This window comes from Oncorhynchus kisutch, linkage group LG1 (genome assembly GCF_002021735.2).
Source record: "Oncorhynchus kisutch isolate 150728-3 linkage group LG1, Okis_V2, whole genome shotgun sequence".
Classification (NCBI taxonomy): Eukaryota; Metazoa; Chordata; class Actinopteri; order Salmoniformes; family Salmonidae; genus Oncorhynchus; species Oncorhynchus kisutch.
In genome coordinates, this window is record NC_034174.2 from 58847436 (window position 1) to 58870570 (window position 23135).

Genomic DNA, 23135 nt, shown 5'->3' on the forward strand with positions numbered 1-23135 from the left:
ACTGACCAGAAGCAAGCCAGCAGTGGTATGCAGGGTGGTATGCTGCTGGATAAATATATTTAAAGAAACACGATTAGGAAGAAATATCAAACAGTTCAGAAACAATATATTTAGCTAGATAAGCAATTTAAGCCACCAAAGACCTAGGCAGGGCTGGATTTTGAATGACATGGTGAAGAAAAAACTAATCCGGCCAGGACTCAAACCGTAGTTCCTTCGACTTTTCCAAAAAACATTTGGCTAACAAGGTTGGTAGGTAAGATTACAATCTTCTGACAGAAGATCTTTCTCCTATTTCCCATTTTCGTCCTGTTTTCTTTCTTTGTGGACGTTATTTACATGCCTCACCAGATGAGCCTTCTGAGTGAATCCTTTACCACATACTGAGCAGACATGTTGTTTCTCTCCTGTGTGGGTTCGAATATGTTCGGTTAGATCTCCCTTCTGAATGAAGCTTTTCCCACAGTCTCCACAACTAAATGTTTTTTTCTCCTGTGTGAGTCCGTACATGGTTGGTTAGGTGCTGCTTGCGTTTGAAGCTCTTCCCACAGTCACCACAGCTAAATGGTTTCTCTCTTGTCTCTCCTGTATGAGTAATCATGTGCCTGGACAGAACCCCTTTGTATTTGAAGGTCTTGCCACAAATGGGGCAGGGTTTTTCCACGTGACAGAGTCGGACATGGGCTTTCACTTTACAGGTGGAATTGTAGTGTTTTTTGCAGAATCGGCATTCCCTGGGTCTCATCTTGATGAGAGTCAAATGCCTCTGCAGGTCAGCTTTCAGAGCGAATGTTTCAGCACAGTCATTGCAGCATAGTTTTTATTTTAGATGTGGTGTGGCTGGAGTCATTGTTTTGATTATTTAGGGAGGTCGCATTGCCGAAAGGTTTGAGATCCACTGGTTTAGAGTCACTCTCCCCGTTCTCCACAGTCTGGGTTTCAAGAAGAGTCAAGGACTGAAGTGGATCCTCCTGATCACATTCACTTTTCACACAAGGAGGAGTGCATTTGAACTCTATGATATCAACCTCCATCACTTGAAGCTTCTCTTTCTCCTGACTGGTCCAGAGTTCCTCCTGTTCCTCTTTAATCTGTATGGGCTCTAGATCCTCCTGCCCCAGTCTGGTGCTCCACTCCTGCTCACAGTGCTGCTGCTCAAAGGGAACATCCTCTTCAGAGACAGCGGGTTGCAGGGAGTCTGAAGGGAAGAATGGAGCAGATATTATCTATTCAGCCTTTAGACATCAGGGTTGGGGTCAATTCAGGAAGTCAACAGAAATTCAATTTTCAATTACTTCTCAAACTTGAGAAAAAAGCTGAATTCTTTGTCACTTCTTAGTCATACACATACCCCCAAATCTACGCTCAACTCAACTTCAAAGTCCACTATCGCAAGATTCGGAAACTTCAGGACCCTTCACTTGAGCCTTATTCTAAAACGGATTAAATTTCATCAATCTATACACAATTCCCATAATGACAAAGCAAAAACAGACTTAGAAATGTTAGCAAAGTTATGAAAATATATATATATATATATACGCACCTTATTTACATAACTATTCAGAACCTCTGCTATGAGACTCGAAATTGAGCTCCGGTACATCCTGTTTCTACAACTTGATTGGAGTCCACCTGTGGTAATTTCAATTGATTGGACATGATTTGGAAAGGCACACACCTGTCTATATAAAAGGTATCACATTTGACAGTGCATGTCAGAGCAAAAACCAAGCCAAGAGGTCGAAGGAATTGTCCTTAGAGCGCCGAGACAGGATTGTGTCGAGGCACAGATCTGGGGAAGGGTACCACAAAATGTCTGCAGCATTGAAGGTACCCAAGAACACAGTGGCCTCCATCATTCTTAAATGGAAGAGGTTTGGAACCACCAAAAGTCTTCATAGAGCTGGCCGCCCAGCCAAACTGAGCATTCGGGGAAGAAGGGCCTTGGTCAGGGAGTTCCTCTGTGGACATCGGAGAACCTTCCAGAAGGACAACCATCTCTGCAGCACTCAACCAATCAGGAATTTATGGTAGAGTGGCCAGACAATAGCCACTCCTCAGTAAAAAGGCACATGACAGCCTGCTTGGAGTTTGCCAAAAGGCACCTAAAGGACTCTCAGACCATGAGAAACAAGATTCTCTGGTCTGATGAAACCAGCGAAGAGCCCGGATCTCAATCCTATTGAGCACATCTGGGCCTTGCTGGAACGGAGGGCTAGGGCCATTCCCCCCAGAAATGACCTCCCCTTTGTTCAGGGACACACTATTCCATTTCTGTTAGTCACATGTCTATGGAACGTGTTCAGTTTATGTCTGTTGTTGAATCTTGTTATGTTCATACAAATATTTACACATGTTAAGTTTGCTGAAAATAAATGCAGTTGACAGTGAGAGGACATTCCTTTTTTTGCTGAGTTTATTTCCATTGTTAGGGGTCAGTTGACCATCTTGTCAATATAATAGCTCATCTTTGGTGAAAGTGATGACCCTTCTGCTTTACCTTTATTTAACTAGACAAGTCAGTTAAGAACAAATTCTTATTTACAATGACGGCCTAGGTACAGTGGGTTAACTGCCTTGTTCAGGGGCAGAACGGCAGCTCGGGGATTCGATCTAGCAACCTTTCAGTTACTGGCACAACAATCACAACCACTAGGCTACCTGCCGCCCCATATACTTTCTCATATTGTTGTGGATGGGCTTCAAGATAACTAAATTCATGAAAATAAGCTAAAGTTATTTTAGATTAAATTATATTTTTATGGATGCATTTACTTCTACCAAATGCCTTATGAAAATGTTCAATTGTGTTTTCATATGACCAAAATCTAGACGTTAAGATATTTCAACATGTCCAGGCGATAACCCGAGCTTGGGTCCCAAGTTTCTAAGTCATACCCAACCATCTTTGGTAATAATGTGATCATAGTCATTATTTTAGCGATCCAATAGTAGACGTCCTAAAATATTCCCCAAGCCTGCAGACGAGACCTAAACAGCGCACTTGATTTAGGTTTTAGGCCAGGCTTTGACAAATATACAGTACCAGTCAAAAGTTTGGACACACCTACACATTCAATGGTTTATCTTTATTTTTACTATTTTCTGTAATCAATGCAAAGGGTGGCTACTATGAATAATCTCATATAAAATATAGTTTGATTTGTTGGTTAGTACATGATTCCATAGTTTGTCTTCACTAGTATTCTACAATGTAGAAAATAGAAAAACCTGGAAATTAGTAGGTGTGTTCAAACTTTTGACTCGTACTGTATATATAGTATTTGAGTTGAAAGTCTATCCACAAATGTTTAAAAAATGTGATCAAATCGCTCCAGAAGGTATGGCTGCCGTTTTACAGTCTGCTAACCAATTCGGCGTCTTTTCACATTGTTTGTAAATTATTTTGTACATTGTTTCTGATACCGTCTTATGACCGAAAAGAGCTTCTGGTCATAGAAAACAATGTTTAAAAACCCCCACAAAATATCACAATTGGCCAGGAGCTCGTAAAACGGCAACCATCCCCTCCGACACCATTCTCACATTTGAGATCGTGTCTCAATGTCATGAAATGATGTCATGTCATGAAATGAATGTCACGTCATGTCATGAAATGATTGTTCTTTTCAAATACAATATCTTTTTGGGCTTAGTTGGTCAATGTGCAGTGTAAAAACATGACCGACATGGCAGATATGAACGGGACATAAATTACAGATGTGGTGATTTGTGCTTGTGCACATAATTAGGCCTACATAGCGGACAGTTTAAACTCCACTCCAAGGGTGAAGGAAGTTTCAGATGACTCCACCAACAGAGGGGAGCAGAGACCAGGCTTTGTGGAATCTAACTGACTACATGATTAGCCCAAGGTCAATACTTCAAAATTTTATAATTATGAAACGCCTGCCTACCTTGTACTTATGTTTGTCCTCTGTAGTTGTGTGCCTTTCTTTGCTAAAATACATACTTTTTCAATAAAGGTTAATCAAATACAACCACTAATTGTTGATTTAATTGGCACATGCTTTAGCGCCGAGTTTCCATCTTAGAGCAACAGGAATGAGCAAACAGTCCGTGGTTGCATTTGATTAAGCTGGTATTTTGGCAGGTTAACTAGCAACAAACTCCACAACCAAAAGTATGTGCTCATCGAACATCTCGTTCCAAAATTATGGGCATTAATATGGAGTTGTCCCCACTTTGCTGCTATAACAGTCTCCACTCTTCTAGGAAGGCTTTCCACTAGATATCTGAACATTGCTGCGTGGACTTGCCTCCATTCAGCCACAAGAGCATTAGCGAGGTGAGGAACTGATGTTGGGCGATTAAGCCTGGCTCGCAGTCGGTGTTCCAATTCATCCCAAAGGTGTTCGATGGGGTTGAGGTCAGGGCTTTGTGCAGTCGAGTTCTTCTGTATGGACCTCGCCATGCTGAAACAGGAAAAGGCCTTCCCGGAACGGTTGCCACAAAGCACAGAATGCCATTGTATGCTGAAGTGTTAATATTTCCTTCCACTGGAACTAAGGGGCCTAGCCCGAACCATGAAAAACAGCCCCAGAGCATTATTCCTAATTCACCAAACTTTACAGTTGGCACTATGAGGGAGATAGTGCTGTAACTGGTATTACACTACTATTTAGAGGTGGGCTGATATCAAGTTTTCATAACAATCGGAAATTGGTATTTTTGGACACCGATTTGGCAATTTTTTTTTTTTTACACCTTTATTTAACTAGGCAAGTCAGTTAAGAACACAGTCTTATTTTATATGCCGGCCTAGGAACGGTGGGTTAACTGCCTTGTTCAGGGGCAGAAAGACACATTTTTACCTTGTCAGCTCGGGAATTCAACCTTACAGTTAACTAGTCTAAGCACCTGCCTCTCATTGCACTCCACGAGGAGCCTGCCTGTTACGTGAATGCAGTAAGCCAAGGTAAGTTGCTAGCTAGCAATAAACTTCTCTTATAAAAAACAATCAATCATAATCACTACTACACATGGTTGATGATATTACTAGTTTATCTAGTGTCCTGCGTTGCATATAATCAATGCGGTGCGTATTCGCGAAAAAGGACTGTCCTTGCTCCAATGTGTACCTAACCATAAACATCAATGCCTTTCTTAAAATCAATACACAGAAGTATATATTTTTAAACCTGCATATTTAGCTAAAAGAAATCCAAGATAGCAGGCAATATTAACCAGGTGAAATTGTGTCACTTCTCTTGCGTTCATTGCACGCAGAGTCAGGGTATATGCAACAGTTAGGGCCGCCTAATTTGCCAGACTTTACGTAATTATGACATAACATTGAAGGTTGTGCAATGTAACAGGAATATTTAGACTTATGGATTCCCACCCGTTGGATAAAATACAGAATTGGATTTCACTGAAAGAATAAACGTCTTGTTTTCGAGATGATAGTTTCAGGATTCAACCATATTAATGACCTAAGGCTCGTATTTGTGTGTTACTATGTTAAGTCTATGATTTGATAGAGCATGACTTCAAGCCTATCAACTCCCGAGATTAGGCTGGTGTAACCGATGTGAAATGGCTAGCCATGTTCGGGCGGAAGGATGAGGGAAATAGTTCCTGTAACTATATTACAGTGCTATTATAGCTCACAGCTGTGCATGGGGAGAGGGGTGGAGGTGCTAAGGAGTGCATTCACATATATCTACACATTTTCATACACACAATTTCCTTTGTATTATTTGTATTTTTTCTTCCTCTCTTCTAGGTCAGCTTCAGCATTATGGACATGGGTGTATCTGTGGTCCATTTGGCCTGTCCCACTGCTTCCTTGAGTGGCTCTGTTTATGAACTTCTGGCCGTTGATTGATGTCAGTCCAGATATGCTGTTAACGTAGCGGTTGCTGATGTATCTTGGTAGTCTGTAAGCCATTTTGCTGCCATGTTTTGGACTATCTGTAGCCGATTCATCTGCTGCGGTGAAGCTGTTATCCAGGCTGGCAGGGTGTATTCAAAGAGGGGTCGGATGTAGCTGATGTAGACTTTCAGCACTGTCTGAGGTGAGGCTCCATATTTTATTCCGCACAACGTTTTTAGGTGGTTTAGTCTTTTTCGTCCCTCTCTCTTTCTATGTTCGCTATATGGGTTGTCCAGAGCATGTTCTTCTGGAAGGTGACTCCAAGGAATTTTGCTTCTTTTTCTACTTTTATTGTTTCACCGTAGAGTTTGAGATCTATTGGTTTCCTGTTTTTTTCTGGTGCTTCTTGTGAAGAGGACACATTGAGTCTTTTGTGGGTTCAATTTTACTCGCCACATGTTAGACGACGACTCGATCATTTCAATAGACTTCTGGAGTTTTTTTGCAGCAAGTTGAGGACATTTGGAGCTGGACCAGTAGCAGAGGTCATCGGCAAACTGTGAGACTTGACCTATGGTGGGTGGAGGGTAGTAGATATGATATGTAGAGTAGAAAAAGTAGAGGGCTTAGAACTGCCTCCGGGGTGAAGGGTGAGGATATTGCTGTGGAGAAAGCTGGTGATGTTTCTGATGGAGAGCGGTAGTTTGAGATTGGAGTCTGCGAGACGGTAACACAGTCCATTGTGCCACATCTTGTCAAATGCTTTCTCTATGTCAAAGTAAACCGCCAGGAGTAAGTTATTTTTTCTTGAAGTTCCGAAGGATGTCCTCTGACAGTCTTAGAATGTTATCGGTGGTTGATCTTGCTTTCCTGAAGCCAGCTTGGTGGATTCCAAGGAGGCCCATTTCCTCGGTGTGGCCGCTCAGTCTTTGGGTGAGTATTCTCTCAAACAGCTTCCCGACATGACTGAGGAGGCTGATTGGTCTGTAACTTGTGACGTTGTATGGGTCTTTGCGACAACTGCAGATTTCCAAGGTAGGGGAAAGTAGCCTTCCGTGAGACATGCTGTGAAGAGGTTGGAAAGAAGGTGCAGGTATTCGTCAGGTGCTTGTTTGATGAGTGTGCTGTCAATGTTGTCTTCCCCTGGTGCTTTGTTTTTTTTGTTTTTTTGCGGGTGAGGGGATGGTCTGCTGGTGTCGGATTTGAGGTGTACACTGTTTTCTGCATTTCTCTGTCGACGATGGTTTTCCAGTCTTTCTCAAAGAGAGGATCATCGGGACAAGAATAAACATTTTGTAGGTGGTTTCTGAATAATGTTGCTTTTGTTTCGTTGTCTTCGATGAGTTGGTTTTGAGACTTTAGCACAGGTATGATGTTATTGGTTTTGTCTCCATTGATTGTTTTGATTTTTTGCCAGAAGGTCCGGGGGTTGGTGTCTGTATCTAGCTGGTGATAGAAGGCAGTCCACTGTTTCTGTTTGTGGAGGGTGAGTTGATGTCTGATGTGATTCTGCAACCGATTAACTTCTGTTTTCAGGTTGGGTGCTCTTGTTCTAATAAAGTCTCTCCGGATCTTTCTTTTCTGCTTGATGAGTCTGAGGATATGTGGTGGGAGTTGTTGTTGTAGTGGTCTGGTGGTGGTAAGTGAGATGTTCTCTTCCCGGGCCTGGATGAGGATACTCCCTATTCTCACCGCCAGCTGGTCCAGATCTTTGGGGTTCTGTGTTGTTACTGCAATATTTGTTTTCTTGTCTGTAATGCAATTTCTGTATTTTTCCCAGTCTGCTTTCTTGTAGTTGTATCTTTGCTTTTCGGGTGCTTGTTGGAGTTGGAGAGAGAAGGAGGCAAGGACGGGAAGGTGGTCACTTCCCTCGTCGTGGCTGACAGAGAAGCTAAGAAGCTTAGCAGCCAAGTCTGGGGAGCAGAGGACAAGATCAAGGATGTCTGCCATGGAGTTTGAAGAATGGATGTGTGTGGGCTCGTTGGTGTTGAGGATGGCCAGGTTTGTGCTGTCGAGGATATCCCTTAATACTCTTCCCGATGTGTTTGTGGTATTACAGTTCAAGTCGGTGTTTGGTTTTAAAATCTGCCATTATGATGGTGTGGCAGATGTTGTCTGCAAGGGTGGTGATCAATGTTGTTGGTGTTGTTGCGGCTGGACAGTATAGGGTGGCTACCAGAAGAGTAGTTTGTGCATTTTGGCGTATTTTCGCTGCAGTGTACTCATTGTTGTTGAGTTCTTCTTTGGTGAGGTTGAAAACGGCTTCAGAGTACTCTATTCCTTCTTTTAAACGCAGTGCCACACCCCCTCTGCATCCCTCTAGTCGATCCTTCCTTAGAATGTTAAAGCCAGGAATACGGAATCTTGCATTAGTACTTAGGAAGGTTTCGTTGATAGAGGCAATGCTGGTTTGCTTTTCTAGAAGAAGTTGCTTCAGCTCCTGCTTGTTTCTCCTTAACCCTCTGATGTTGATATGTAGAACATTTATTGGAGTAGCCATTTGGAGTGTAGTTAACTTGGAACTGCCTTCTACAGCCTTAAGAGGAGGGGCCATCTCTGTGTTTCCTTATGCTGTCCATAACTCTCTCTACCATTTCTTCATCTCCGCATATTTCTTTCAGATCCTCCTGCAGGTGAGTGGTGCTGGTGAGAGGCTGGGAGCCGGAGAAGCTTGGTGTTGTGGGATGGTGTGCCGCCACAGTTGGCACAGCTGGCATCATTTTTCTCTTTGAGGCACATCGCAGACATTTGACCTGGTTTTTGCAGTCGGTGGATACGTGGTTAAAATTCTTGACATTTGTAGCACTGTTTGATAATGGTGGTGGGTGGCCGTGCTTTTTCCACCCTGAAGTGGAAGTAGTTCATGTAGAATCCCTCTAGCAGTAGGCCAGGCGCGTCGTCCAGGTTGCCGAGGTGAATACGGATGAAAGTGGTCGGTTGCTGTGTGGCTCGGCTGACGATCCTGTATACTTTAGTGGTTGTAATGCGCTGCCTCTCCAGCTCCTGCTGGATTTCGTCGCTGGTTGTTTCCATTTGGATGCCCTTGATGATAAGCTGTTTAGTGGGTTTGTTGTCTTGGGTGGTTTGATTTCCTCTCTGTGCCAACCTACACTTTATCATTGTCCCATTAAAAGGCCCCTGTGGGCCAGGGGGAGAGGAGGGAGTTCAGGGAGTGGATATCCTTGACAAATACAAGGATTCCACCTCTTCTCATCTGGATGAGCTTTTGCAGCTGGATATTAGGTTTATTGCGTAGGATTTCTTTGTAGATGTCTTTGTTTGAAGGGGGTGGGAGGGCATCACTGTCGCTTGTGCTTTCCCTTCTGGCCTGTTTTAGTGGGTGGCTACTGTGCAGCTTCCCATATTCTGAGTGACAATATCAGAATAGGTATCTTGAGGTGGAGATTGAGGTAGAGCTTGTGGAGGGTTAGTTGCTGTGGTATCACCGTGTACAAGCGCCGTGCCCATTTCCATGAGGGTATCTTGTAGTTGGAGAGCAAAGGGGGCAAGAGGGGTTGATTGGGTATGTTTGCTGAGTTCGCTGGCAAGATATTGGAGCTGGACTAGTACTTCGTGGAGCGCTATCGGGTCCGTTTTGTCCTTGGTAGGTGGTATTTCTTCTCGGGTGGTGATGCTTGGTGGAGAAATTGAGATGGTGTCCTTGTTCGATTCAGTACACTCCTTGGGTGGCTAGGTTCTTTAGGGGTGGGTTCGGGAGAGTTAATACTCTCTTTTTGCACTATCATTTCTTGCTGTGTAGAAGTGGCATAACAGTCCAGTAACAATGTATTTTTCTTGCCTGCTTGGGACTTGACGTACTTGGATAGGCGGGGATCCTTTTTGGCTTGATGGGGTTTTTCCTCCACGGATGGTGTCCTAGTCATGCCTGATTTCCCATCAAAAGCTTTGGTCCATATCAATTTTCTCTGTTCGTTTGTGATTGGGGGTGCAGTAGCCATTGTTGGTTTTGTAGTGAGGCTTATGGTAGGTTCAGCTTTTTAATTATTATTTTGGAGTAGAAACACTTTCTAATAATGGGATAGTGCCAGTGGTTAATTATAAGATATTCCCTTGAGCTAAAATGGCGGCCAGACACAGAACAAATGGGCTCAAGCAATGTAGATTTGTTAGTTAGGATGAGGGGTGCAGTGCAACGTGATAGAAAACCAATGGTATGTTTGTTTTTACAGCTAAAATACTACTGCATGATCAGGAAACGACAACACGTGGTGTGGATGTTTAACAGGCTAAAAAATATGTGGTTTAGAAATGCGTTTCTCTGGTGCTACAACAGAGAACTACGTGACAGGACTAGGTTACCAGTGATACAATTAGTGTTAGAAAAACTGGAACGCCTTAAATCAAACACACCTTTTTACCTTGGAGAGCGCGGGGTTGTCTAGGCAGAGTTGAGACAGCCCGACACGAGTTGGCAGTCGCTCGCTCTTACAGCACGAAGGAAACCCGACGCGTGTTGATACCGGAATGAGAGAAGTCGATTTCTGCCTAAGAAAGGCAGGAATTACCCTTAAAGGTCTTGCTCTTTTAGAACGCGTAGAATTCTCCCTCTCCTCCTGTCTCAGATGGCGCATCCTTTTCCGAGTCCCTTGCCACCTTTACCTCTTCCAGACATCGTGTGTTCGCTAGCGGAGTTCAAGTGAATGAATGATGTAATTCGCAGTGCGTGGTGTTCTTATTATCTGCTCTTATTATCTGCGTTTGGTGGACCTGGAGTCATGCTGCAGTCCTTCTAATAAAGGAGAAAACGGACCTGATGGAAACCCTGTCCATTAGTCCTGTGTTTTCCCGCCTTAATTCTAGCCTTCACGTCAGCAAAGCTGCGTACAGGCTGAACCAGTTTAAAAGACATTCTCACTGTTTTCTCAGTGTAACCCGCCACACTCAATCCATAGGCAGAGCCAATGATTCGTGGGCAGACGAAAGAATATAGGCCAACTATTCTGCCTCAGCAGATAGATGATGCCCAGTCTAGACATTCCCTGTTGTATTGACAGTGTCAAACAAAGGTCATGTTACACGTGTCTCTCTCACTCTTCTGTCAAAAAAGAGCGGACCTAATGGGAACACGGCCCATTAGTCCTGCAACCTTTCTTAACTCAAGTTCTGCCCTCAACTATGCTGTCCAACAGGTAGAATAGGATAAAAGGAGATGGTGACGACCACGACGCCGCTGCACAAATATCCTCTACCCCAATTCCTCTGAAAAGTGCCGTAGACGCCGCTACTCCACGAGTGGACTCTTAGGCCTTGAGGTATTGGTCGCACTGCCGCCTCATAAGCCGTCTCAATGCCTTCGCGAAGCCAACGAGACAACCGTTGTTTTGAAAGTGATCTACCCAGTGCGTTAGCACCGTGACAGACAAACAACTGAGGTGATGACCTAATCATCGCTGTGCGCTGCACGTAGCACGCCAAGGCGCGCACTGGGCACGGGCGATGAAGTCTCTCCGATCCTCATGAGGAGGGGGAGATAAAGCCCATAGCTCAACAGTCTGTGACCTGTATGAGCTCTTAATAACCTTCGGTGTAAATGCCGGGTTAGGACGTAACACCGCTCTGCTCAAGTCGCCATTTATGGCAAGGCAGTCGGGTCTGACACGCTTGGCTGTAGTCAAGGCAAGCAACAGTGCCGTCTTCAGAGACATCTTGAGGGGAATTTGATTCAATGATTCGAACGGCGTCTCACAGAGCGCCTCGACTACCAAAGTTAAATCCCACTGTGGTAGCGTGGCTCTAGCCACTGGTCTAAGCCACCGCGTCCCCAATAGAAACCATTTCACTAAAGGGTGACTGAAAACAGTGTCTCTGCCAAACCCCTCATGACAAGCTGAAATCGCTGCCGCAAACACCTTAATGGTGGGGGGTGAGCGCTGCTTGTCAAACATGAACTGTAGGAAATAGAGCACACTCTCAACCTGACAGCACACGGGGTCCACATTCTCTGTGACGCACCATTGTGAAAACATGTTCCATCTACTGGCATAAGTCCTGTATGTGGAACTGGCAGGTGAGCCCTGTATGGTTCTGATTACCCGAATCAGATAACCCACGGCGCTCTAACCTGTCCCTCTCAGGAGCCAGACCTTCAGTGGCTGGCCGATTAGAGGCAATTGCTCTATCATGCCCGCAGCCTGAGACATCGCATCCTGTCTGTGGAATTGACCATGACGGCGCAATCAACATTTGAATCATCTCCGCGTACCACAGAGCCTTTGGCGGTCGGGGGCTATCAATATGATTGACAGCCCTCCTGTTCTCACACGGGCTAGCAGTGGGAGAATGCAGGACAGCGTTGGAAATGCGTACAGGAGAACCTCTGGCCACTGGTGCGCAAAAGCGTCTATCCCCTAGTGGCGGGGTCGTCCTGGGCTCGTAGAGAAAACCATAGGGGACATTGCGCGTTCACACGTGACGCGAACAGGTCCACCTCGGCTCTCCCGAATCGCTCCCATATTTGGAGAACAACATCGGGGTGCAGTCGCCACTCGTCGTCTCGGGGACCTCCTCGAGACATGAGGTCTGCTCCAATATTCTGACAGCCTGGAATGTGTGCTGCTGTCAATGAGCGAAGGTGCTCATGAGCCCACAGCCACAATTCCTCCGCCAGCCGGTGGAGTGCAGGAGACCAGACTCCCCCTTGGCGATTTATATAGGCTATTGTTGTTCTGTTGTCTGACCAGACCAGTACGTCGTGTCCCCGTAGGGTGGACATGAAGTGAGTCAGAACCAGTAGAACCGTTTCTAATTCCAGGAGGTTGATGTGACTTCCCGATTGGGAACACACGCCTCCGACTGCCCGAGCCTGACATGTCCCTCCCCATCCAGTCAGACAAGCATCTGTGTACACTGGAATGTAGGATGACACCCTGCCCATTGCGACCCCTTGTGCCATTACGCACGGGTCTCTCCAATAGTTCAGGTCCGCTCTGAGCGAGAGGGGAACTGTCAACAACCGACGACGCTGCCTCACTGGGTCCAGTCGTAGTTGAGCAAACCATTGCTGTGTTTTGTGCATATGCAAAAGTCCCAGCGGAACCACGGAGTGGGCAGACGACATGAGACCCAAAAGTGTCATGACGGAGTGCGCCGTCACTATGTGATTCGGATAAAATCTTCTCAGGGCTAACAACAAGGCAGCCCGTCGAGGATCCGAAATTCGCGCCCTCATAGTCACAGTGTCTATCTGTAACCCCAGATAGACAATCTGCTGACTGGGCCAAGGCACACTCTTTTTCCAATTCACAGCGAAACCCAGACGCGTGAATCACTGTCTGTCTCGTGTGTGTGATCGCCAGCTCTGCTGACTGGGCCAAAACCAGTAGGTCGTCTAGGTAAGCTAATAGCCTTATCCCTTGATGGCGCAACAGCTCAAATGCCGCCTCCACACATTTGGAAAACGTGCGAGGTGCCAGGGTGTACCCGAATGGCATTCTTACATACTCGTACGACACCCCTTCAAAGGGGAAACGCAGAAACTTCATGTGACGCGAAAGTATGTGTCCTTTAGATCTATGCTAACACAAAAGTCTCTGTTGTGAAAACATTCCAGTAGACGTTTTGTCGTGAGCATTCGGAAAAGCCGTTTGGCTACGCTCTCGTTGAGAGTGCCTGAATTAGTGCGCCATCTCCCAACAGCGATTGCTTCATTGGCCCACTATGGGGCTGTGTATGCAGGCTGCTATTCAAACCCCTATCTACTTCACTCCTCAGTGTGTGGTGTTGGGTTTTTATGAGGTATAGCATGACGGCTCATTACGAGCGTCCGTCTTGCTTTCCTCTTGTCATTCCCACTCACAACGTCCCCCTGTGTGTGCTCAGAACCGCAATGGGCCGCGCTGCACACAGTGGTGAGAGGAAGAGAGAGAAGGAATCTGAGCGGTCTCGGTTTTGTTATGGAAAAGAGGTTCTCTTGTGACAAAGTCAAATGGAACACATTCTTTATTCAACACAGACACAATGACTCCTCCATCCCTTTGCAGGGATGGGGGATGAACAGTGGGCACCCTCACATGAAGTGCAGCGCTCTCTTCCCCTCGCCCCGTCATGGCCATCGCCTCTTCTGACTGCCTCTCGGCTGCCAGGGCGACGAAATAAACGGGGTCTCTCTTGTCGGTTTCACCGCCGCCTTCTCTGGTACTGCCGGAGGGGCTGGGCCCACTCTCGGTACTCCAGGTGCAGCCGTCTGGCCGTAGACCCTGGTCTACTGGAGACGGTGGCGCAAGGGGGATCTTTCGTAGCTGTTCTAGACCCTCCTGCCAAAGGCAGGTGTCTAGCCAGCTGCTTTCTCTCCTCCTCAAGCTTCCCAAAATGTGCCGTCAGAGATGGGGGGGCTATACGCCTTCACCGGCGCTCTGGCCATCAAAGGCGTTTCCCATGCACCCTCCTGGCCGTCAAAGGCGTTTCCCATGCACCCTCCACATATTTGGCGAGGGCATGGTCGGTGCCAAAAGTACTGCTGCCTGTCCTGGTCTGGAATAGTGGCCGCCCACCATCAAATCCACTTCCGAAACGGAGGATATGAGGAGCAGTGTAATCTCCAGCCTGCTCGCAGCCCGCTCAATGAGCCCTGTACAATCAGAGCGCATCTCCTCCTCGCCTAAGGATGAGAAAATCCCCTCACTCTCCCTAGGGAGGGGGGTCTTTTCAGCGTCGGTCGGTAGACTGGATTCTTTCGGCGAAAAACCCAGACACTTCTCAACAACCTCATCCTCATATGACGCCTCAGAATCTGAGGCTATCATAGACATTCTTCACTGAAAAATGCCCATTGCTGTTTCCTCTCCTTTAAAGAAAGGAGTGAACAGCTAGCGCATTCCGGAGCATCTGTGAGGCCGCCCTTAGCGTGCTTTGAACCTAAACACACAAAACATAGTTTGTGCGGGTCCAGAGGTGCAGCGATACTGAGCTCTTAAAAGAGCTTTTGGGGGTGGAAAATATGTGCTCATTGAAGGACGACGTCAACAACAGGATATCGACGACGGGTTCGTCCTGAGATTTCTTCTCTTCTCTTCTAGGCTTCTTCAGTCCAGTCCTGTCGCTGAAGATAATGGGAGGCTGATTGAGGGGAAGCGTCCCCTTATATAGGGACACCTGTACTCCTATTGGCTGCAGGTGTGTGCATAATTTTCTCTCAGGCTATTCGCTGCCTAGGCATTGGGGTAAACCACTAGGAGCAGAGCTCCACAATGTAGAACTGAAGTTACAACTCCGGTAAATTTCATTCCAGGTACAATGTTGTCATCTAAATTAGACTGCTGTTACACCCGTCGCTAATGCAGAATGTACTAAAGTCGATTTAATCACATTAGTCTCTGAATACACCACCAATTTTTTTTTTCCACCCTGGTCATAGGCCTAAGCTATGTCAAAATACGTAGAATGGCAGGAAATTAGCTTTTAAAAAAGTTTAATATTCCCCAATCTAGGGGTTGTGCCAGGGGGCAATGAAATTCACATCGCAAATCTCACTCTAAACTTCCTTCAAAAGTTGGCAGCCCTGAAAGCAAAATGAAAAGCGGGCATCATCCGGGTATCATCCGCTCATTGTTATGGATGTGTCCAAATGAATGTGAATAGAAAGCAGCTTAAACAAACGCAAATGTAGTTACCAGCTGCAGAGGTTGTGACTGTGTTAGCCGTAGCTAGTTGGCTAGCTAGCAAGCAAGGGGCAAGAATGTTGCCAGCGATAATGGAACATAGCTATAGAACGAACAACTGCCTGGGCAGCGTCCATAAAAATAGAACTAATCGAACGATTAGGGTCGCGTCTAGTAACCAAAAGATGACAAAGCATAAATTATTTTGCAAAAATTAAAAATTAAACTAGCATTTTTTCCCCAGTAACTGTACTTTAGTATTGTTTTATTTGGCAACTGTTATATAAGCGGTATAAAGACCTGAGTTCTGTACATTACCTTGGAAATATTGTCGGTGTTTATCCCTTACATAATTACATAACCCTATCCCCGGTAAATCTCTACTAGCTACATACGAACCAATTCTACATAGTTTTATCTTAGGGGTGATCCGCAGCAATCTCCGTAGCCGATCATTCTCCTCCTGGTACTCTACCACCGTTTTCTCAACTACCACGAAAATCTCACGAAACGACTGTAGTTTAGACATTTTTCGACTGAGAGAGGTGGGTAGTCGGCCTATTCCGTTGAGTCAGTGGGTCTTCAGTCCGCAAGGAATTTTCATAACCAAAACAAACTAGACTAATTCTACTTCCTGTTACTACTACTTTGGGTTTCATGACGAACTACACACAAATGGTGCATTGTTGCCACCAACTGGACGGGGGTGAAAACATTTACAAAATAAATAATTCCATAGGGGAAGGGAGAGTTAAGATGAATCCACACAAACTGCAAAAAAAGTATTAATACAAAATATATACATTCCCACATCTGCAGTCATCGAAAACTCAAATACCCTGCTCAGGATCTGGGGCCTGAGAGGGTGGGACTGCACGAGACAGTAACACACATGCATGCATAATCCCAGATGTTGTTGGTGTACCAGCCATACAATAACCAACTATTATCAAGTTTACCATGGCAGACATCCGTTTCCCTTCACACCAATACATATAAGCTGTTCATGCTGATGTCACCATAACGCTCACTTGTTACAACACATGCTTTTACCATGTTTATTTAAAAGCTAAATTTTTTATGCAGTGCAAGTGAAATGGATAATCAAACACGTCCGCTGTTGCTGCATTGAATAATAGAATTGCCGTGCAATCTGATATCTTGTGCTTTCTGTCCCTTCCTTTGAAAGAAAGTGGATTGTCCTATGGGAAATTCTCTCTGAAGGATGAGGGAGGGATCCTGCAGGTTGTCCTAGAGGTAAATGTCCATGAAAATCTTGTGAAATTACCGGCAGGAATCTTACCTACAGGATATCCCAATGTATTTTGGTGGCAATTCCTGCAGGACTTTTTTAGTGAGGCCAGTTAAAACATTTTGCTCTTTGGCCATTCTCTTCTTCTAAACTAATTCCAGTTTTGTGTATTTCTTCTTCTTTTGTGTTTAACAGCGGCTGGCGAACCCAGAAGTATGCAACAGCGCTACCAGTTGGATGGGGTTTACAAATGTACAAAGCAGCCAGACCAGTAGTAAAGGGAATATCATAGACTGGCTAGTCAGTTGGTTTTCTAAGACAACTGAGAGGCTAGTTAACTAGCTATTTTAACAAGAACAGAAGAATTGACTTGGAAATGGCATAAGCTTGCTGAAATGGAGCGGATCTCCCGAGTGGTTACTCCAAGGTGGACTTTTCCTGTAACTGAGGTGCAGTGACCCTTTGCCGCCCTAGCTGGCATCACCCAGGTGGGTGCTAAACAATGTTTGAAAAGTACCTGCCCACAGAGCCTACAAAGAGGCTGGGGATAGCATTAATTCACATGAACTCAACTTGTGAACACACAATGTCGCAACGAGGCCAGTAAGCCGTGGTCCACCTTCCTTATCTTCCACAGTGATTAACCAACCCTTACCATCAACGCCAGTACTGGGCCCGGCTGAGATATGTAAGGTGAAGGCGAGGCCCCTAACAGAGTGCCTTCGGAAAGTATTCAGACCACGTGACTTTAAAAAAATTCTAATTCTTTACACCCTTTCTCTAAAATGTATTAAATCGTTTTTTCCCCCTCATCAATCTACACACAATATCCCATAATGACAATGCAGAAACATGTTTTTATAAAAAATATCAAATGTATATAAGTATTCAGACCCTTTACTCAGTACTTTGTTGAAAAACCTTTGGCAGCAATTACAGCATCGAGTCTTCTGGCTATGATGCTACAATGTTGGCACATCTGTATTTGAGGAGTTTCTCCATTCTTCTCCGCAGATCCTCTCAAGCTCTGTCAGGTTGAATGGGAAGCGTTGCAGCACAGCTATTTTCAGGTCGCTCCAGAGATGTTAGATGGGGTTCAAGTCTGGGTTCTGGCTGGGCCACTCAAGGACATTCAGAGACTTGTCACGAAGCCACTCCTGCGTTGTCTTGGCTGTGTGCTTAGGGTTGTTGTCCTGTTGGAAGGTGAACCTTCGCCCCAGTCTGAGGTCCTGAGTGCTCTGGAGCAGGTTTTCATCAGGGATCTCTTTGTACTTTGCTCAGTTCATCTTTGCCTCAATCCTGACTAGTCTCCCAGTCCCTGCCGCTGAAAAACATCCCAGCAGCATGATGCTTCAACGTAGGGATGGTGCCAGGTTTCCTCCTGACATGACACTTGTCATTCAGGCCAAAGAGTTCCATCATGGTTTCATCAGACCAGAGAATCTTGTTTCTCATGGCCTGAGAGTCTTTAGGTACCTTTTGGCGTGCTGTCATGTGCCTTTTACTGAGGATTGGCTTCTGTCTGGCCAGTTACATAAAGGCCTGATTGGTGGAGTTTTGTTGGACATGGATTAAATTGAGATTTTGTGTCACAGGCAATAGCCCATAATGTTAGATTGCATCATCTGGGGATCTGTTGCGGAGGTATGCGAATTGGAGTGGGTCTACAGTGTCTGGTGTTATGTAATAGTATTCCACCTTCCTCCTATATTGTCTTTTTGATATTTAATGTCTATGTAAATGTACAGACCTGATCTACAAAAAGAGCCAACAGAGACTGCACTTTCTCAAAAGCTGGGATCTTTTAATGTAGACTGTACTATACTGACTCTGTTTTACAAATCTTTCATTGAGATTATTTGAACTTTTTGTATTGTTTGTTGTTTTGGCAATGCCACTGTCAGCCAGAGAAATATGCTGAGAAGGATTATCACCACACCATGCAAGGTACTTGGAGTCAAACAGACAGGCCTGGATGAGATCTTTAAGGTCAGGGCCCTCCAAGGCTCACAAAATAATTTTAGACCCAAGCCACCCCATGTGCCTGGACTTTGAACTACTCCCCTCTGTGCACAGGTATAGGGCACCCCTCAGCAGGAAAAACAGAACTAGACAATTTGTGCCAGGTGTGATATCCCCCCTAAATAGCTCGGGCTAATGTTCCTATCGACTCAGCAAGGCCAGCAGGCTAGTCTTTTTTAAATCTGTATTTATTGGTATGTAATTTATGAAAGTTGTATTTAAACATATACATGACACTGCAACAAAATTTCCCCATGGGGACAATAAAGTCAGTAAGTCTCGTCGGAGGTCGTAGCGTGCTTTCTAGTATGCATCCATGTCCGTGTCCTGTTCCTTTTAAGAGGTAGCTCCAGCCTTTAGCCCAGCACGAATATTTCCTGTAATCCATGGTTTTTCGTTTGGATACGTTCTTGTAGTCACTATGGGGACGATATCGTTTATGCACTTATTGATGAAGCCCATGACTGTTGTGGTAAACTCCTAAATGCAATTAGACAGCCATGATAATTATGGATGAGAACTTTCTTGGTAGATAAGTGTCTGCAGCTTACCATAAGATATTCTATACTGAACAAAAATATAAATGCAACGTGGAAATTCACAGGACACTCGAAGTCAATCTTAAATGAATCACTCTGGAGCAGGTGCCATTAATACAGGTAACGAGTGGAGGACAGAGGAGCCTCTTAAAGAAGAAGTTACAGGTCTGTGAGAGCCAGAAATCTTGCTTGTTTGTAGGTGACCAAATACTTATTTTCCACCATAATTTGCAAATAAATTCATAAAAAATCCTACAATGTAATTTTCTGGATTTTTTTTCTCATTTTGTCTGTCATAGTTGAAGTGTACCTATGGCGAAAATTACAGGCCGCTCATCTTTTTAAGTGGGAGAACTTGCACAATTGGTGGCTGACTAAATACTTTTTTGCCCCACTGTATATTCATGCACGGCGTCTCGTAGGAGGTCAAGGACGAGCTTGCTGCTTGGGAGTTACCTACGGATCTCGATTTCTGAATTGATGGGTGACTACGGGAACGACGGAGGGAGACGAAATTCGATTTCGCTCGCACGCCCAGGGATCCCACCTTGCCTCCGAGTCAAGAACAGAATCTCCCAACGGTCTTGTTGATGAGAGGACCCGAGGCTTCCGGACTTGCCCCGAAGGCTGCTGAAGACGGCCGAGTCACTGTTTCCTGAGCCTATGCCACTAGGCAGAGCTGGGTTGTCGCCAGCGGAACGGCAATATAGGATCAACACAAAGAGTCCGTATTGCGGGACTCTTGGTCATTTCATGTCATCTTGTCCTCTAAAGAAGCCAGGCTCACCAGTAGGAGCAAGGACTCTGGTGGGCCATATTGAAAATGTTCCTGCTTCCCCTGGTGGCACCCCTTTTCATGCCATTCTGCTGTGCGAAGCCCAGTCCAAATCTCTCCGGGTTTTCTAGTAGGAAGAGGAGCGCTACTAAGGTACACAATAGTACATTTTGGTAGACAGAAGGTGCTCTTTGGTAAAAGGGGTGAATTGGTCATCAAAAAGAAAGGAGGATCAAGGCACTCTTCATATAATTAATTAAAATGCCTTTATTTGTATGGCATGTTCAATAGAAACAAAGTTTTAAAAATCCGATGCATTTCAGCTGCATGGCCTTCGTCAGGGAGTACAAAGAAATAATACAATGTCCTCTCTTCATCAGCTTTTCCAATTAGCCCTAATTTGAAGAGGGAGTGGTTACAAAATTGATTGGACACACCTAGTAACCAATACTGTAGCTATGTTATCATAAAAATACAACTCCAAGCTAGAAGTATCAGAACACTTAGAAAGGTAGTTCTAACCTTAATTATGACTGGGAGAAGTGTCAATAAGAAAGCAATATATTCCATAGTACACTAGAACACAGCAAAACATGAACAACAGTCTAAACATAGCTGAGGGCATTGACTCTGGGGCCGACAAGTTTTTTTGGATGCTTTCCTGGTGTCTGAGCTGAACATCCCACTCAGCCCCTCTCCATTCACATGGACGTTAGAGCGCTGGATGGGCACCTCTATAGGGCAAGTCACCCACAACACTACTCCCATCCACCTATGGGTGTCAGAGAACCACAGCGAGTCTATCCCGTTCCTGCTCATCAAGTCCCCTCTGATTCCTGTGGTATTGGGATTCTCCTAGCTCCAACGACACAATCCCCTCATTAACTGGTCTACTGGTGCCCGGTCTGCCACGCTCAGTCAGCACAACCTGCACCTGCACCATTTTGCTGAGGGCTCGGAAGGTGCCCCTCACCTCTCCGCCATTCCTGTGGAGTACCAGGATCTCCGGGAGGTGCTCAGCAAGGCCCGGGCCATGTCGCTTCCGCCACATCGACCCTATGACTGTGGGATTGACCTTCTCCCTAGCTCAACGCCACCCTGGGGACGTCTGTACTCTCTGTTGGGACCGGAGATTAAGGCTATGGATACCTACATTGGGGACTTATCCATCCCTCTTCATCTCCCGCCGGCGCAGGCTTCTTCTTCGTGGAGAAAAAAGGACAAGACCCTGCGCTCGTGCATTGACTACTGAGGACTCAACAACATTACTGTTAAGAACCATTACCCGCTACCACTCATCTCCTTGGCCTTCAAGCCACTCCAGAGGGACACTGTTTTCCAAGCTGGATCTACGGAACACTTACCACCTGGTGTGGATACGAGAGGGGGACGAGTGAAAGACCGCCTTCAACACGGCCAGTGGCCACTACGAGTATCTGGTTATGCCCTTTGGCCTCACCAACACCCCTGCTGTGTTCCAGGCTCTGGTGAATGATGTTCTCCATGTCATGTTGACCTGGTTCGTCTACATTGATGACATCCTTGTCTTCATGTGCTCCACATCCGGCAGGTCCTTCAACGCATTCTGGGTTACATTATCTCTGCTGGGAGTGTCCAGATGGATCCCGGGAAGGTGACAGAGGTGATGGATTGGGCTCAGCCTACGTCCAGGTTGCAGCTGCAATGTTTCCCGGGGTTCACCAATTTCTATTGCAGCTTTATCTGGGGTTACAGCACCCTGTCAGCACTCACCTCGCCCAAGGTTCTGTTCACATGATCCCCAGCTGCTGATTGGGCGTTCCGGGACCTCAAACATCGCTTCACCACAGCTCCAATCCTGGTTCATCCGGACCCAGCATGTCAGTTCATGGTGGAGGCCGATGCTTCGGACATCAAGCTACATACTTCTTCTCTCGTCGCCTCAATGCCACAGAAAGAAACTACGATGTGGGGAATCAGGAGCTTCTCACAGTGAAGATGGCGTTGGAGGAATGGAGGCACTGGATGGAGGGGGCGGAACATCCGTTCATCGTGTTGACTGATAGTCCAATAACCTGGAGTATCTCCGCATCGCCAAACGCCTCAACTCCAGGCAAGCCAGGAAACCCTGCTGTTCACACGGTTCAACTTCTCACTCTCTTACCGGGCCGGGATCCAAGAATGTCAAGCCGGATGCACTGTTCCGCCGCTATAGCCACACAACTACTACCCCAGAACCCAAGATCATCCTTCCCACCTTATGCCTGGTGACAGCACTCAGCTGGGGAATAGGGAAGCAGGTCCGTGAGGCACAGCATTCCCAACCAAACCCGGGGGGGCCCTAATAACCGGATGTTCGTTCCCGACATCGGCCACTCCGCGGTCCTGGATTGGACCCACTGTCACCTGGGTGCCCGTCGTACCTTGGCCTTTGTGCGACAGAGTTTTTGGTGGCCTACCATGGTCCCGGACGTTGCTGCATTCATCGCCGTTTGCACAGTTTGTGCACAGAACAAGACACCTCGGAAAGCTCTGGCTGGTCTCCTCCAACCTCTGCCTGTCCCCCACCGTCCCTGGTCTCACATCTCCCTGGACTTTGTCACGGCTCTTCCCCTGTCTGATGGTAATACCGCCATCCTGACAGTGGTGGATCAGTTCTCCAAAGCCACACACTTTATTCCTCTCACCAAACTACCCTCACGTCTTCCGGATCCATGGGCTGCCCGTGGACATGGTCTCTGACATGGTCCTCATTTGGTCCTCATTTCCTCATGGTCCTCATTTCTGGAAGGCGTTCTGCGTACTCATTGGGTCGTCGGCCAGCCTGTCCTCCGGGTTCCACTCCCAGTCCAAAGGCCAGTCAGAGCGAGCCAAACAGGACCTTGAGATCACCCTGCACTGCCTGGTCTCTGCCTACCCCACCACCTGGAGCTGGCAGCTTGTGTGGGTCGAATACACCCGCAACACCCTTCCCTGCTCTGCCTCAGGCCTATGTCCCTTTGAGTGTTCCCTGGGTTATTAGCCCCCGCTCTTCCCTGAGCAGGAAGAGCATATCTTCTACCCAGATGTTTGTCCACTGCTGTCGTTGTATCCTGGAGGAGAGCCCGGT

The 23135-nt window shown here is 46.2% G+C and overlaps 1 long non-coding RNA gene across 1 annotated transcript in view; it reads right to left on the reverse strand.

The window, feature by feature from the left end:
• Positions 1-261: 261 nt before the first annotated feature.
• Positions 262-23135, reverse strand: part of LOC109896733 (uncharacterized) — a 31328-nt gene continuing 8454 nt past the window's right edge. The window contains exon 2 of the long non-coding RNA XR_002256144.2: positions 262-1198. This is a non-coding gene — a long non-coding RNA (uncharacterized LOC109896733). The remainder of the gene's footprint in view (positions 1199-23135) is intronic.